General features: G+C 37.0%; 1 long non-coding RNA gene across 1 annotated transcript; it reads left to right on the top strand.

The window, feature by feature from the left end:
- Nucleotides 1-2,636: 2,636 nt before the first annotated feature.
- LOC128512305 (uncharacterized) lies at nt 2,637-9,905 on the top strand. The gene is made up of 3 exons (XR_008356281.1): nt 2,637-3,196; nt 9,379-9,505; nt 9,612-9,905. It is a non-coding gene; the product is annotated as an uncharacterized LOC128512305 (long non-coding RNA).
- Nucleotides 9,906-17,261: the final 7,356 nt, after the last annotated feature.

Here is a 17,261-nt window from a genome sequence, read left to right as displayed (position 1 = left end):
TACATTTTCTAATCTGTGAAGAAGAATAGCGTAATCAATGGTGTCAAAAGCTGCACTGAGGTCGAGTAATACAAGCATAGTTACACAACCCTGATCAGAGGCCAATAGGAGGTCATTTACTACTTTAACGAGTGCTGTCTCTGTACTGTGATGAGGCCTAAATCCTGACTGATACAGTTCATGTATGCCATTTCTATGTAGATATGAGCATAGCTGCTCCGCTTCCGTTTACAATTGTATAACTAGGTACTGAATATGGTAACACTATTGCACATATTATTTTTAAGCAGTTTTAAAGGTTTGATTTTTTTAAAAAGAATTTACTTGAATAAATCATATAAAAACATCCTAAATTATTTAGCCAGACACATGATGATTTTAACATTATTAATGGAATAATTGTTTTTAGTTTAAGCAGATAAAACAAAATGTACTCATATGTATTGAGGAAAATTAGTTAATAATATAAAAAACATTTTATAATGAAATTAATACATAATGCATTTTGGTGTTAAACATGCTTTTATTTCATGTTTCACTGGTATCAATAATAAACACTGTGTAAAATAGTGTATATAACATTTACAGCAGTTTTAAGATCTGTAAAACAATTTGTAAAACAATTTGTAACTGACAATTTATGTCATCGAAATTAACTGTTTAGCATTATATGCTAACTTCTTTTCTTGTGTGAATAGTTACATTCTGTACTAAAACCTGAGAGAACTTGTAGAGTAAACCATTTCTAGGTTCATATCTTAGTAACATTGTAAAACACCAACTCCCCAAAACCTGTTTTAGTGAACTGTGGAGACGCTACAACAAACTCAAGGATGCTAATGGAGGACAGAATGTTTTTTAGAAATGTTCACAATGTTTAATTTATTTCATTTATATTATTGACACTAGTGCAAGAAGGGAGCTTATTTAGGAAATCAAAATAAAATATAAAAATTAGTATGGGGCTTAACTTACTTCTTAACAGTCCGTCTGTTCCTTCAACACGGCGTATGATCACTGCTGTTGTTGAGATTCAAATGAAGATGACTCAATCAAACCTGGAAAATTGGGGCGGTTCTCTTAAAATAAATATGAGGCATTTTTTCCGCAATTTTTTTGCCTAAATGGTTTCTCAAATTGAGCTTAAAAATTGCACTCATTTCTTTAAAATAAATAGGTAAAATTGTATTTCTTAATTTTATTAGTAAAATATTCTCAATAAATTATAAGAAACACAGAAAAGTTATTTTTTTTAATGAAATGTGCACATTATTTTTAATGATTACATCAATTTTTAAAATGAAAATTACAAGCCCTATGATTGTTTTTTACAGTATAGCTCTGGATATAAATGACTTAACTTTTTGGAATTACAGTAATGTCTTTGCTAGTTATTTATGAGAACTCACACAGTTACACTTTAAAAATGTATAAACTGTGGATAAACAAGCCAAAACTGTGTGAGTAAACATAGCGTGTGATACAATGTATGTTTAATGCAAGATCGTTGTTATGTTTGTCACCAAGAAGTAGCGAGAATTAAAACTTCATTCTACATTTCCATCAGAAAACTAAGAGCTGCAGATAACATCACACTTCTGTGTGTGTGTGTGTGTGTGTGTGTGTGTGTGTGTCAGAACCTCAAATAATTTACAAAACACCAGTGAGACAACGATTTAAACAAATACACCGCATCATCGCTCATTTATTACACCAAGCAGCTATTACAAATTATTATAAATACACATTGTTTAGGTTTATAAAATGAATTTTGATAAAACACAAAAAGTCAAAAAGCCGCAAACAATATGTAAATCGAAAGTAAAATGGTTGACTTTGATGTGTGCGTATGTATGTGTGTGTGTGTGTGTGTGTGTGTGTGTGTGTGTGTGTCTTTCATCTCGTATAAGAGCAGATTAGCAACCAACTCGTAGAATGGAACATCATACATTTTATCTGTGTATTCTGTAGTTATGAACTAGGTTGTTCACGTTTCCATACAGGAGGAAGAAGAAGGTGTGATAATCTTCACTGTAACTCTCAGTGTTTATCAGGGAAACGAAGAATGAAGTTTCAGTTCTCACTACTTCCTGTGTGAATGTTGATGCTCTTCAAATTAAGGTATTTTGAAAAACAGGATGCAGTTACAAAGAAGAGAACAGGAAGCTCAAGCACGATTGTTATTCAGACCTAATCACTGTTGGTGTGTCTGTCTTTTTCATTATATAAACATGTTTTTCTGTGCAAAAACAACAAGAATCAGAATACTTGGTGTTTGTTGCTTGCTGCTTTTTTTTTTTTACTTTTTAAAGGGACAGGATGATAAAAGTAGATACAAGTCTGTAGGAAAACATGTAAAATCAGATCAGAGATCAGGATATGGAGAGTTTTATCAAAGTGTAAAGGTGTATTTGTTTAAATATTTATCCCACTGGTGGTTTTATGAGGTGTAAAAATTCAATAAAAATTAAAAATTAAAAATTAAATAAAAAGACAATTTATGGATATGTGTATGAGTGAGAAAAAAAATGTGTTTATATAGTAATGAGATTGTGAGAGTGTATAAGAGGGGAGGAGGGATGCATGACACACAGCAGGATGTATAAGAGAGATGTTACTAAAACAGTCTCAGAAACTCATCAAAGAGACACAAATAAGGACGTCTTTACCTCCTCTTTACCTCCATTCACCGCATTACTGATCTCTCACCATGTCTAGTGGAAGAGGTGCTTCTGGTTTTTTGAGGAGCCAAGTTGGAAATTTGGGGATCTCCAGTCTTGTTCTGGTGGTTTTGGAGGAAATGATGGATCATGATTTTGTTTGTCCTTGCCAGGATGGCTTAAATAAAGCAATATGCTGTTGTTATGCCATAGTGCCATCCTTTGCTTGCTGTGCTTTTACCTTATGCTTTGTTGACACGGAGGCTAAAGGAACCGAGGATAAAGAATGCGAGGATAAAGGACCCAAGGATGAAGGAAATCATTACAAATGTATTAAAGTGCTCTACCACTCGCTCATAGTCTGCATCTGGCTGTTTATCTTCTTCATCGATGGCCGATACGTGTCCTGTGCGTTTTCACACTGGGGTGGAGAGTACACTGAGACTGGGGCTTTAAAGTGGTGCAAACCGAACGGGAGTGAAACTGTGGTGTTTGAGAGAATGCAGGAGACTCAGAGGTGTATCACTGGATCTCAGGTGGGTTCTGATCTCTACACACAACAAGGACCAAACACACAGAAAGCTTTCACAGCTTTTGAAAGCATTAAAACTTTTTTTAAAAGGCTAATTATTACCCAATATATATATATATATATATATATATATATTTTTTTTTTACATAGTATCAGTATTTGGTGTGTGCAAGAAACTAAATACACTGTGTCCAAAAGTATGCGCACTGCAGACATCACACCTGTATGTGCTGATATATGTGTTGAGTATCTCAGTACCAGATTTATTCCCCTGTGCTTGCTGTTACGTACAGTATAATGCACCCCATCCTTGTAAAGGCTTTCAACTAGATGTTGGAGCGTAGCTGTGTGGATTTGTGTTCACTGACAATCTCACAGTGAAGGGAAACTGTAACTCTACACAGTGTGCCAATGGTTTATGGATGGAACACATGGTCAGGAGGCCATAAAGCCAAAAGCAGTTCCTCTGAGATCCATACACACTCAGGGGAGGAGATGAGGTGGTACACTTTAGAGTATGAACAGTTTCTTTCCTGCACTGTATTTTTCCCTTTCAATCATTCTGCCCCAGATGATCATCTAATCCCCCCAACAGTGGTGTAGTTGTGCCTGATGTGTATACACTGTAGATCTATACCTTGTGGAAAGCCTTCCCAGAAGAGTTGAAGCTGTTACAGCTGCAAAGGGGGCGGGGCCAACATCATATTAAACCCTATGGATTAGGAATTGGATGTTACTCAGGGTCATTTGCATATGAAGGCAAGAGAGCCAATACTTTCGCCAGTATAGTGTATTTAGGTGTGTGTTCCAATAGAGCGACAGGGATGCCTTCCTAAACGTAAACAAATCTACCAATAATAGTAGAAAAAAGGCATGCATGTAGCACATGACTGTGTATCAGCATATCTAAGTGGATGTTTAAGTGGATACTGAATACTGATAGTGGATGTTAGCTGTGCTGACTAGAAAAACATGTAGCTGTCTGCCGTATACCTGCATACACCACTGCACTACATCACTGCCTCCACAGAATGTTAATGTAAAATTGTACAGAGTTTTGTAGATGTGGTTTGTCAAACTTGTACCACTTTCTATTTCTTTGCATAATTAATTTTCCAAATTTGTATAATACTGCAATTATTTTACTTACTTCACTATTTTCCTTTCCAGATTGTAGCTTTTGTCATAGCACTCGTCGCTGTCGGGCTAGCAATAAAATGTTTCTACAATGAAAAATATAACAAAAAGGGCCAGGACAATGAACAATGTTTGCTATCTCTGTATAATCTTTACTTTGTGTTATAAAGTAGTCTGAGAGAAATCTTATGTAATAACTTAATTTACTCTAATTTAAAATACAAAATAAATTTAATGAAACTGAAAGACTCCTTTGATAATTTGCTTAGCTCTGTTTCACCGAGTCAAAGTGTTGAGATTTAATTTGTTGTGGATCTCATTCATTTAAAAACTTATTAAAGCAAATAAATAAATTATGGTCATTTAATAAAGTTAGTGTATAGAAGAGACGAATTATTCATTGGAACTAAACAGACTAGATAAACTGTAAATATGTGTACCATAGTTTAATAACTCCTCGATTATATCCTGATGTTTTTTCTCCTTTCAGTACAGTCTGTTTTAATTAGAACATTCACTAAAATCTATTTAGTCACAGATAAATTGTAAAACTCTGTAGAATATCCAACTTTACTAGACAGTCCCCAGGTCAGTGCACTGTAACAGTCAGAGGCAATACTCTCAATAATCACTAATTATTAACAAAATAACTCATGGCCAATGCATATGGACAATTCACACTATAACAGATTCCCCTAATCGTGCATCTAAATGTATGTGCTGAATATCAGTGGAGAGATAGAGTCTGTGGAGCAGTGTGAATGTAAGAGACGCTCCTAATTAGCCACACCCACTTACTCTTCTCATCACTGTTCTAACAGTATAGCCCGAACTAAAGAGAAAGCAGGAAGTAACAGAGTAGCAAAATGCAACAGAAGACCTGAGCAGTACTTTCACTTTCACTTTCAACCTTCTCGCATCTAAATCACCCTTTTTCTTGCATGCAGTGTGTGTGTGTGTGTGAGCGAGCGAGAGAGAGAGAGAGAGAGAGAGAGAGAGATTGATTGTGTGTATTTGTCTCTATGTTTGGGTGTACATTGTGGAACTTAAAATCAAAAGCTATACGTGTCATAGTTTTCAGAAGGATTTTGTATAGTATTCCAAGTTGGCACTGGACTCTGTCAGTGTGTGACTGAGACTCTCAGACTTTCAACATGAGCAGCAGTTCATCAAACATGTTTGATTTTTCAGGGCAGACTCTTGTTGTTTAATCGTAGCATACACTGGAAACTGAGGTCACTGACGAGGAGGCGGGATCATGGGAAGGATACAGGAAATAGAGGGAACTGTTGCTGTCTGTATTGCAGCCATGTTTGTTTTCTCTTCTTTTTCTTGAAAGTGTATTCTTGCTCTCATGTGAGTTATTGTGAGAGTTTGGTGTGTTTAGTTGGCCTTAGTTGGACTGACCTTCATGAAGTGTCTGATCTCTTATCTGGTGCTGTAATTAAGTCTCTGATCCATAGTTTTTAAGTCATTACACAAACATCTGTGGAAGCCAGTCGGTTAGTGTATACTCCCAGTCTTTTTAGATTGTGAAAGTCAAATGTGTCCCTAGCTTAAGCTAATAATGTGAATTACTACAGAACATGTAGGACCTGCCAACATAATAACAGCCCAGAAACGTCATACAAATCTGCAGCTGTCAAAATAATCATTAAACAAACATAATATTATATTTGTGGGAAATTATTAAAATTTCTAACGCTGAAGATTTTCACCTTCCCAGAGAAATAACAAATCCCTGCAAATGTAATAGCAATTGTTACTAGGTTTGTGGAATTATTATATAAAAATAGGAAGATTTGTATTATGTACAGTATGTGTTTATTGTTTGTGGGCTGTTGTTAAAGAACATCCTGCTGAACTAATTTATAACTACATCACTAACAGATAAAAAAGTATGATGTGCCATTTAACATAAGAAATACACACCCACAAACACACATACACACACAGACTATGACTAATTTTTTAGGAGTCACATTACAAAGATCACACAAGCCCAAATTACACCTAGTAGCTCTTATGTCTCTTATGTAACTACCAACTGCAGAATGCAACTACTGTATGACTGAGATTAGACAACCATGTATTGCTGGCTGTGAAGGTGTTAGAGGAATGGTGGCACACTGGCCAGGAGAAACCCAACATCCATTCAAGACACACTAATTGCATGAATCTCTAATATATCAAATCAGCAAATAAAATGCATGCCCATTAGGCCCTAAATAAATACACCTCATACTCTTTTCAGCCTTCTCATGACTGAACAGCCAACCTCGTTTTCCAGAACGTATTTTGATATTATGGCTTACCTGAGGACACCTTAAGTGATCAGGGACCCAAGTTTACCTCCAATTTGTGGACAGATTTAATGAAAAAGCTGAGCATGACAGTTAGCTTGACATCATGATACCAACCTCAAGTGACTGGCCAAGCAGAACAGACAAATTAGAACATTAAACTGTTTCTAAGGACATACTGTGCAGAGAATCAGGAGACTTGGGCCGGGCACAATAATAACTGCATTTCAATGTGTGTGTAGACATTACATTATGCATGCTCCAGTGTTCGTCAATTAGTTTTAAAGAAATGCACATGTATGGGATCAAGATGAGAAAACTTGGAATAAAATGTTTTCAGACAGACATCATGTTCGTCAGACGAGATGTAAACCTGGTAAACTGTATCATGGTTATACTGGACCACACAAAATTCTTCAGAAAATGAATAACTTGATGTATAAGCTGTAACTACTCCATCATTGCAACCTTTCTCATTCCATATATCCTAATTTAAGCCTGGCCGATCAAGACCTTTAAGCAAAACCAGTTCATTTAACACTCCCCCTGAACACCTACATATAGTGGGTCAACCTGCCTTGAGGATAAGAGCCATCTTAAATTCAACAGACAGGCAAGGAAAAATCCAGAATCTCATGGACAGGGAGGGAGTATGGACCAGATAAAATATTCTGGGTTCTGACCCATGGTGTATTGGCATGATAATAAGAGAATTTAAAGCTTACTATCCCAATTGACCAGATTCGTATCCCAGGGCAAAGCCCACAAGGAATTTAATCCCATAGGTAACTCTGTTTGTTAAGTGTATCTTTATCAGATCCAAGATGACAACATCCTCAAGCTCTTCAACGTAACTCAATATGAAAAATAGTGGCTAAAGACCACAACTCCCAATAGAGTTTATCAAGGTCACAGGAATTGTGGCAAGACAGATGCAAAATTAACCTCACAGTTGCACAATGAACTGTTGATTGACCGGCCCTCACCTGTTTTGAACTATGGCTTTAAATACCTGTATACAGGACAGTCTGTCTTCATTATACAGTGTATATTCATCATATTTTTCTTTACACCACAGTCTTCAGGGTCAGGGTCCTGTAACAGTCAGAGGTAAAGCTCTCAATAATTGTTAATAACTAACTATTAAATCATGGTTATTCCTGCCCATTCTCCTCTATCACAAAATACTACCAACAGGGAGGATGATTAAAGCACGTGCTTTCTCCAAAACACTTCAAACACAGGTTTTCAAAATGCTGAGTAACAAGGTGCTGAGTAACAATAGTCAAAAGTATGTGGTATAGTAGAGGTAAAAGCCGTTACTAATTAAGCACACCTACCCACAATTTTCATCACCTGGAATTTCACTTTCGTGTGCGAATGTGTGTGTTTGGGTGTGTATTGTAAAATGTTTTAGAAGCTGAGCTGACAAGGTGACCTCTTACCCACCTACCACTATCAACCCTCCTGCAGAACAAGTTCTTAATTACATCATTAACAGATACAAAGTATATATATCATATATATACATACTGATGGCTTCTGACTTGGCATCACTTGTGTGTACACTGAATCAAAGAAGTTGAAACTGATGTTGTTCCTTTAAGACGAATGTTGTTGATGTTGTTTCCTCAGAGATGGTTTAGTGCAGTTTTCTTGACCCATGGTTAAGGGATAAAATTAAAAGCAGGATTCGGAACGTTACCTTGTTAATCCAGATCAGTCATCTGGATAGGGAGTGGAAGGGAAACTCTTCAGTTTCATTCTGTCATATTCATTGTATAAGGGGGAGGAGTGATAAACGCCATGCAGCAGGGTATAAAAGAGAGTAGTTAATAAAGCAGAGCCAGAAACTCATCAGCGAGACACAGATAAAGACATCTTATTTACACTTATTCGCTGCCTGCCTGACCCCTCACCATGTCTGGTGGAGAACGTATTACTGCTTTTCTCAGTAGCCGTGTTGGAAATTTGGGGATCGCCAGTCTTGTTCTGGTTGTTTTGGAGAAAGTGATTGATTCCGATTTTGTTTGTCCTTGCCAACCTGGCTATAATGAAGTGAAATGTGCATGTTATGCCATTGTGCCTTTTATTACTTGCACAATGGACCCAAAGCCCGAGGACAGAGGAATACGGGGCAATTATCTCTATTCCACTCTCATAGCCTGCATCTGGCTGTTTCTGTTCTTTGTTGATGGCCGATACGTGTCCTGTGCGTGTTCAAATTGGAGTGGAGAGTACACCGAGACTGGTGCTTTAAAGTGGTGCAAACACAACGAGAGTGAGATAGTGGCATTCGAGAATCAACAGGTGACTCTGAGGTGTATCACCATATCTCAGGTGAGTTCTCATCTACGCATAGCAAAGACTAAATCATTTTCTTTATTTTCCATCAGCAGTGGTTTTATTGGGTGAAATATCATGCCAACAATGCTTTCACATAGAATCAGTATATAGTGTGTGTTAAAAACTAAACTACAGTGTGTCCAAAAGTATGTCCACCCCAACCATCACAGAATTTGCCGTTTCTTGCCAATATTTTATAGATGGACCATACATGGGTGTGATCAGCAGTCAAACCTTCCCTATCAGTTCACTGCCTCAATTACTCAAGATGACTAATATATCTAATATAAATTGAGGCATAAATATAGCAAACTGATGTCACTTGCCATTTCTATGGTTTTAAACCATATAAATGCAAATATATATTTTTTACTCATTTCAGTTTTTTTCTTCTTTCCAGTTTGTGGGTTTTGCCATAGCATTGGTGATCTCTCTCCTTCTACTAATATCATATTGCTGCTGCCGTGTTAGTGTTCAGCAGATTAGAGACATTCCAATGATGACCCGGAACTGAGAGAGAGCAGCAGGTAAATAAGTCTGTGAGATATAATCTAAACATCAACCTATGTTTCCAAAAACTGTTCCTTCTATTCAGTGTGGTTTATTATTTACCCTCCCCCTTTATTTTTTTAGGTGAAACAGCACAGATTTACTGATCAGATGGTTGTGGGTTCAAGTACCAGGATTGCCTTGTGCTGCAAGACGTTTGTACACATTTAAAATGCAATAAGAATATAATACAATATAACCAAATGTTAGACACATAAGAATTTCATGTACAATGTAGACACCTACGTGACCTTGTGATTTCCTCTGTATAATTTTTCCTTTGGGTTGTTAAGTAAACTGAGACAAAACTCATGTAATCTCTTAATCTCTAATTTAAATCTATAAAAATAAAATAAATTAAACTCTTGTACTCCTCTGTTAATTTGATTAGCTCTATTAAATTTTTCATTTAAAAATTTATTAATGCTAACAAAAGAGACACTTCATCATGATTTTATAAAATAAATGTATAGAAGAGTATAGAACTTTGTGAATTTATTGCCCCATACTTTAATAACTTCCCAATTAAATTCTGCTGCTTTTCCTTTATGTATCCTTTCAGTACAGTCTGTGTTTATTCACTGATTTGAGACATACACAAAACCACCAACTGGGAGGGTGAAGGCTTTAATGGGCTTCCTGACATAACAAACCACACCTCTTCAAACTCAGTGGGCGGAGTCACAGTGCAACTTACGCACACTTATACTTCAAATGTTAATGAGAAGAGTAACAGGTTAAGGTTCACCGGACGCCAGCAGGACGTCATGAATAGTCGCGGAAGATTCCAGCAGCACTTTCACTTTCTCACCTCACACTCTAACACACCCTCTTCTCTTCGCATAGTGTGAAAATGAAAATGAAAGAAAAAAAACTGTGTGTGTGTGTGTGTGTGTGTATTTGGGTGTGTACTGTGGATGTTTTAGAAGTTGAGATGACAACCACCATAGTATAACACTATAAAACTTCCTATAGCTATAACTATAACATTTAGGGAATCTCAAATATATCAAATGTACCTAAGGACACAGTGTCAATTACTCACAATGGGTGTGTGTGTGTGTGTGTGTGTGTGTGTGTGTGTGTGTGTGGAGACATCCGCCACTATTATTCAGTGGATTCTCCAACAGTCAATGTTTGGTTCCAAAGCAGTGAAAGTATACAGGAACAAGCAGACTAACACTCAGAACGAGTGGCAGTGTCAAATAAATGGAATTATCTCATTATTGGCATCTATTTATTATTATTATTGTTATCATTATTATTATTAAGTAATCTTATTATTTACTCTACTTTAAAATACCAAAAGTAAATTAGATTAAACTGGTGGCCTCCTCTGTTAATTTAGTTTAACTCTGTTAAAGTCAAAGTGCTATGATTTGTTCTGTACAGTCATGGACCCCATTTATTTTAAAATATCAACATGGGGGGTGAAGAATATCACATGCTTCCTGCATGACATGCGACCCAAAAACTAAAACAAAGGAGTCAGAGTCAAGAGTCTGTGGGGCCGTGTAAGGTAAGAGCCAACCCCAAGTTAGCCACACCCACTTACCTTTTCCATCACTGTTAAAAGAGTAACAGTGTAACTTTCACCAAGGAGAAATCAGGAAGTGACAAAAAGTCATAGACAATCTCACCAGCACTTTCACTGCTCACACACACACACACACACACACACACAATCTTACTCATTCTCTCTCTCTCGCTCTGTGTGTGTGTGTGTGTGTAATGGTGTGTATTGTGGAATTTTTTAAAACTTAAAACTGAAGATACATTACACAACTTTAGCCAGGATTTTATTTAGGATTCAAAATCATGCTGAATCCGTCCTAGTCTGCATGAGGCTTAAGTTATCAGGTTAATGATAAAAAGCTGCTGTTCTTCAAAAATGGGGGCATTTAATTCTCGCAAGAATGCGCTAGGAAGATGGTGATGCACGAGGTCACCTGACCCCGCACAGAAGCACACCCGGGAAGGGGAGAAGAGAAAGTATGGTGGATCAGCGCTGTTTATGTTGCCATTTTTACACGGAGTTTCAAAGAAAATCATGGAGACCTTTGAGGATTTCTCCAAATCAGGTTTATCACTAACCGAGTTGCCTCACATCGTATTCCTGGACTAGTTTTACTAATATTGGTGATACTGGTTCATCTCTCTCGTATGGAAGTATAATAGTGCCAAAATCCCTCAAAGCAAAATAGCAGGTTGAATTACATGAACTGAAAAAAACGTGTTGCAATAAATATGTTTGAATTTTTCTGCATTGCAATTTGATCTGAATTGAAAAAAATCCTTAGAGCATTTACAATGTTTGAAATTTTTGCCACTGCAATTTATTGTGGTTGTATATTTCAAGTAAAAATGTAATCCAAGCATTTAAAATTCAATGCAAAAAGATTCAAGTTACTAAAGTGCAGTTCAAAAATATTTTCAAGTGTTAAAAATACAATCTTCATTATTTTTCAATCTTACAAATTCAGGTCGATAAAATTCAGGTAACAAAATTCAGGTTGCAAAAATTCAGGTAACAAAATTCAGGTTGCAAAAATTCAGGTAATAAAATTCGGGTTGCAAAAATTCAGGTAACAAAATTCAGGTCACAAAATTCAAGTCGCTAAAATGCAGGTCTTTACATCCGGGATATCACAGGCAGAGCAGTGGAGAGCCGATTGCTGCTGTCCGTGCCGCAGTGTACTTTAAAGTGTGCTTCCTGCTCCCTGTGTAGTCTACTTCTCAGAAACTACTTACCGATCGGAACGCAGCCCTCTTAACTAACAGGCCGGGTTGCCAGTTTCACAATAAAGTGTGTATGTGTTAAAATTACTCCTTTGCCGTAAACGCTATATTCAAAGCAAAGCCAGCGCTCTTTCATTCACACGCGAGAGCGATGGGTTTCCCGCCCCTGAGCTCGGTGATGTTACAGTCTGTGGAAAAATTCAGTACAGCAGCAGAAACAAATTTAGGAAGCAGTCAAACAGCATGGGTTCAGCAAGTGACACCAGAGTAACTGCAGAAGTCTGACTCTGTGCAAATAAACTGATAGGGACAATTCCAGACAAAGAATAAAGACAGATATATACGATAGATAGATACGATAGATAGATACTTTATTGATCCCGAAGGAAATTCCAGATATCCAACAGCAATAGAGACAGTAACAGTAAGACAGGTTTTAGACTCCACACTGTATATCTTACAGTCAGTATACAGTCAGTATACACAGGGTAATGTGGGAACTGACCAGAGTTACTAGTGCAATGATGGACAAAAACTATATATAAAAAGTATATAAAGATAATAAATATAAATTACAATAAAAATAGAAATGGGGTTAATTGCAGTGCAGCTATTGATGTACAATGTTATATGTGACAAAGTCACAGTGCGACAGGTATTTATGAGTCGCCGTATAAAGCTTAAATCAAACTTCACTCATGCACACACATGAAACAGTCACATATACATATATACTACTAACTGTTTGAATAACTACATGAAGACTTATGACTTCATACTAAATATTAAACTGAAATGTTGTAATTGCATTGCATAAAATATAATTTATTTATATTATATTTTAATCAGACTGACATTAAACCGTACTATCCACACCTTACGTTTTTCTTAATTACAAAGTTTTTGTGTTTACCTTTATTTATAAGCAATATAAATTTAACAAAGTCTAAACAGCATGTATGTTGTTGCTGCTGCTGAGGAAATTAATCACATCTGGTTACTGAATGTGACTGTAACATTACCGAGCTCAGGGGCGGGAAACCCATCGCTCTTGCGTGTGAATGAAAGAGCGCTGGCTCTGCTTTGAATATAGCGTTTACGGCAGAGGAGTAATTTTAACACATACACACTTTATTGTGAAACTGGCAACCCGGCCTGTTAGTTAAGAGGGCTGCGTTCCGATCGGTAAGTAGTTTCTGAGAAGTAGACTGCACAGGAAGCAGGAAGCACACTTTAAAGTACACTGCGGCACGGACAACAGCAATCGGCTCTCCACTGCTCTTCCTGTGATATCCCAGATGTGAAGACCTAAATTTTAGCGACTTGAATTTTGTGACCTGAATTTTGTTACCTGAATTTTTGCAACCCGAATTTTATTACCTGAATTTTTGCAACCTGAATTTTGTTACCTGAATTTTTGCAACCTGAATTTTGTTACCTGAATTTTATCGACCTGAATTTGTAAGATTGAAAAATAATGAAGATTGTATTTTTAACACTTGAAAATATTTTTGAACTGCAATTTAGTAACTTGAATCTTTTTGCATTGAATTTTAAATGCTTGGATTACATTTTTACTTGAAATATACAACCACAATAAATTGCAGTGGCAAAAATTTCAAACATTGTAAATGCTCTAAGGATTTTTTTCAATTCAGATCAAATTGCAATGCAGAAAAATTCAAACATATTTATTGCAACACGTTTTTTTCAGTTCATGTAATTCAACCTGCTATTTTGCTTTGAGGGATTTTGGCACTATTATACTTCCATACTCTCGACACACCCACGTGCATTTACAATAAACCGGACTTTGGGCATTTAAATCATCCACCTACACACCTTCATTTGTATATATTTTGCAAATATATACTCAGCAAAAAAAGAAACGTCCCTTTTTCAGGACTGTGTATTTCAACAATAATGTTGTAAAAATCCAAATAACTTTACAGATCTTCATTGTAAAGGCTTTAATCAATGTTTTCCATGCATGTTCAATTAACCATAATCAATTAATTACCATGCACCTGTGGAATGGACCTTAACAGCTTACAGAAAGTAGGCATTTAAGGTCACAGTTCTAAAAATGCAGGACACTAATGAGACTTGTCTACCGACTGTGAAAAACACCCAAAGAAAGATGCCCAGGGTCCCTGCTCATCTGCGTGAACGTGCATTAGGCATGCTGCAGGGAGGCATGAGGACCGCTGATGTGGCTAGGACGATAAATCGCCATGTCCGCACCGTGAGACGCCTAAGACGGCGCTACGGGGAGACGGGAAGGACGGCCGATCATCCTCGCGGTGGAAGACCACGTGTAACAACACCCGCACAGGATGGGTACATCTGAATATCACACCTGCGTGACAGGTACAGGATGGCCACAACAACTGGCCGAGTCACACCAGGAACACACAATCCCTCCATCAGTGCTCAGACTGTCCGCAATAGGCAGTCCATGAGGAGGAGATGCACTGCAGTACTTCAAGCAGCTGGTGGCCACCAGATACTGACTGGTACTTTTGATTTTGAGCCTCCCTTCATTCAGGGACACATTGTGAAACATTTTTAGTTTATGTCTTATGGTGTTGACTCTTTTAGTGTTCGTACAAATATTTACACATTAAGTTTACTGAAAGTAAAAACAGTTAAAAGTCAGAGGACGTTTCTTTTTTTGCTGAGTATATATATTTTTGGTGCACCTGTTTTTTTTTTTTCCATTTATTACACATTTGGATTTTGTTTACTGTTAATATCTGCATCATTCTTGTTCATCATTCTTGAGTTTTTTTTACCACACCAGAGCTTGGGTAAAATATCCCTCCTAATGTAACTCAATTTATTAATTAATCAGACAGTTACAGTGGTATATCAAACATGTTTAGCAATTTCCCTCTTGGATTAATAAAGTTATTAGAACCTTGAACCATGAATGTTTAATTTTTTTTTTTAGCGTCTCTGGATGCATGGGCAGGATAAACAAGATACAGACAACTGTTGCTGCTTGTCTTGCATCTATGTTTGTTTCTTCTTATTGGTATTCTTTTCTGTAATGTTCACTCTAGCGCTTGTGAGAGTTGTTGTGGTCTTGTGTTGTGGACACAGAAAAAGTGGTGTTTGACCATGTTTTGCACGTCCTTCTAGAAGAAGAGAAAAGGCTTTTGAGATCTTCTTGCAGAAGAAGGTCAAGGAGTGCACCTTACCCATAATACTGTAGCTCTGGGGCAAAAAAGAAAAAAGAAAAAAAGGATGAAAACCCCAGAACTGAAGTGCTCCATGGTGCGTTTCTCTGCCATACCAAGCTAATTTGCACAGTTCTCCTGTGCTAAAGGTTTAAGATAAACTCATGGCCACAGAACCTGAACCAGCTAAATCATCACCTCCTCTAGGACCAGCTTCTTTGATTCAGAGTGAGACTTGGCTGTGTGATCTTCTCCAGATTTTCTGTATACAGAAGGATCACATGATGGTTCCCATGTTGTAGGGTAGTTCCCTCACATTGTAGTGGAAGATCAAAGATGCTATCAACACAGCTGTAGTCCTGAATTTGCCTCCTAGGTTGGGACTGGCCAGGCCAAATTAATAACAGATGTATGCCGGTTGTTTAAGGTCAAGCAGATCATAAGTTCATAAGTCCAACAAATGTTGTCTACAGACTAGGGTACTATAACACCTGCCTATACACAGTATATTATAGTAAAGTGTTCTTTAGAATTCTGTCGATGGTTTAATGATTCATATTAAAAGGACAAGTAATGTCTGCCATCTTTTCACCGAACTCCATTCTCTCAATTATTATCTACGTTTGACTCCATCCTTATTCCCTGGCTTCTTAGCAGTTCCAGGTTTATCGTCGCTGCTTTTATAATTGCTTTCGAACATTATGGGCGTGTACTGCACTGGCAGAAGCTGCACACAGCACTCAGTGAATTATGTTCATATCTTTGAAAGTTTATAAAATTAATGTTCCTTGAATGTAAAGGACTTACTGTATCAACCCTACATTCCTGGTGAGTTCACCTGACCTTGATGAACCATGATGATGAACCATGTATTTGCCTAATGATTTAGCTTTGTTACGATGCTGGCTTGATTCACAGCCGCACCCATTTATGCTTACAGCCAGGCCTCTTCTATGAAAAAGGCACTTTCTCTCATTTCAATCATCAATCTTTTGCGACTGGATTCCTAGGAGAAATCTTTCTCTCTTTCTCCCTCTCTCTCTCTCTCTCTCTCTCACACACACACACACACACACAGTGTTTCTTCATATCTGGATGGTGGGATATTCTTTGCAACAATGGTTTTTCTACAGTGCATTTGTGTGTACGCTGAATCTAAGAAATTTGCACAATTGGGGAAACATGAAATGAAAATGGAGAGTTCACGGGATTCGAGTGAGCTCAAGAGTTTCTTGGGAAAGGAAAAAATAAGTTCAATTTCGTGTGATAAGTGTAAAGCAATGTCCAAGTCCTAGCGCTCGCTTAGGAATGGCATTTAGTGAAACAAGGTTGGATGAGCGGAGAACGAAAAAAATTGGGGAAAAAATATATGAAGTGCAGCTAGTAGAATGTCTGCTGGTAAGACTCACTCCTGAAGTATCATTCGAAGAACTTGAGTTCCATTTGTATCATCCGATGAATAAGCCAAGAAAGAAACCAGTCTGTAACAATCATATATCTCAAATTAATAACATCAACAACATCAGAGCATTTAAACCATTCCCAATGAGATTCCCAATGTCAGGTATTTTGTACATACACTACATATGCATGTCTTATCTTTTTTTCTTTTTTTTTTCCAAAACATGAGTTGGGAAAATGAATATGCTTAAACTTCTTTCTTTTCTCATTTTAACAAACACAACCACATAAATCAAATAACACAAAATTAGTTGCATATTACATTGTTAACAGTTCCACCAACATGTGAAGAAAAACTATACAACTTATATGAAACATGGGTCACCACATGCTCACCATGATTAGCAAAGCT

The sequence above is a fragment of the Clarias gariepinus genome, chromosome 24, assembly GCF_024256425.1.
Source record: "Clarias gariepinus isolate MV-2021 ecotype Netherlands chromosome 24, CGAR_prim_01v2, whole genome shotgun sequence".
In the NCBI taxonomy this organism is placed as follows: domain Eukaryota; kingdom Metazoa; phylum Chordata; class Actinopteri; order Siluriformes; family Clariidae; genus Clarias; species Clarias gariepinus.
The sequence above is the reverse complement of the archived record's forward strand: the minus strand, read 5'-3'. Positions and strand labels throughout refer to the sequence as shown.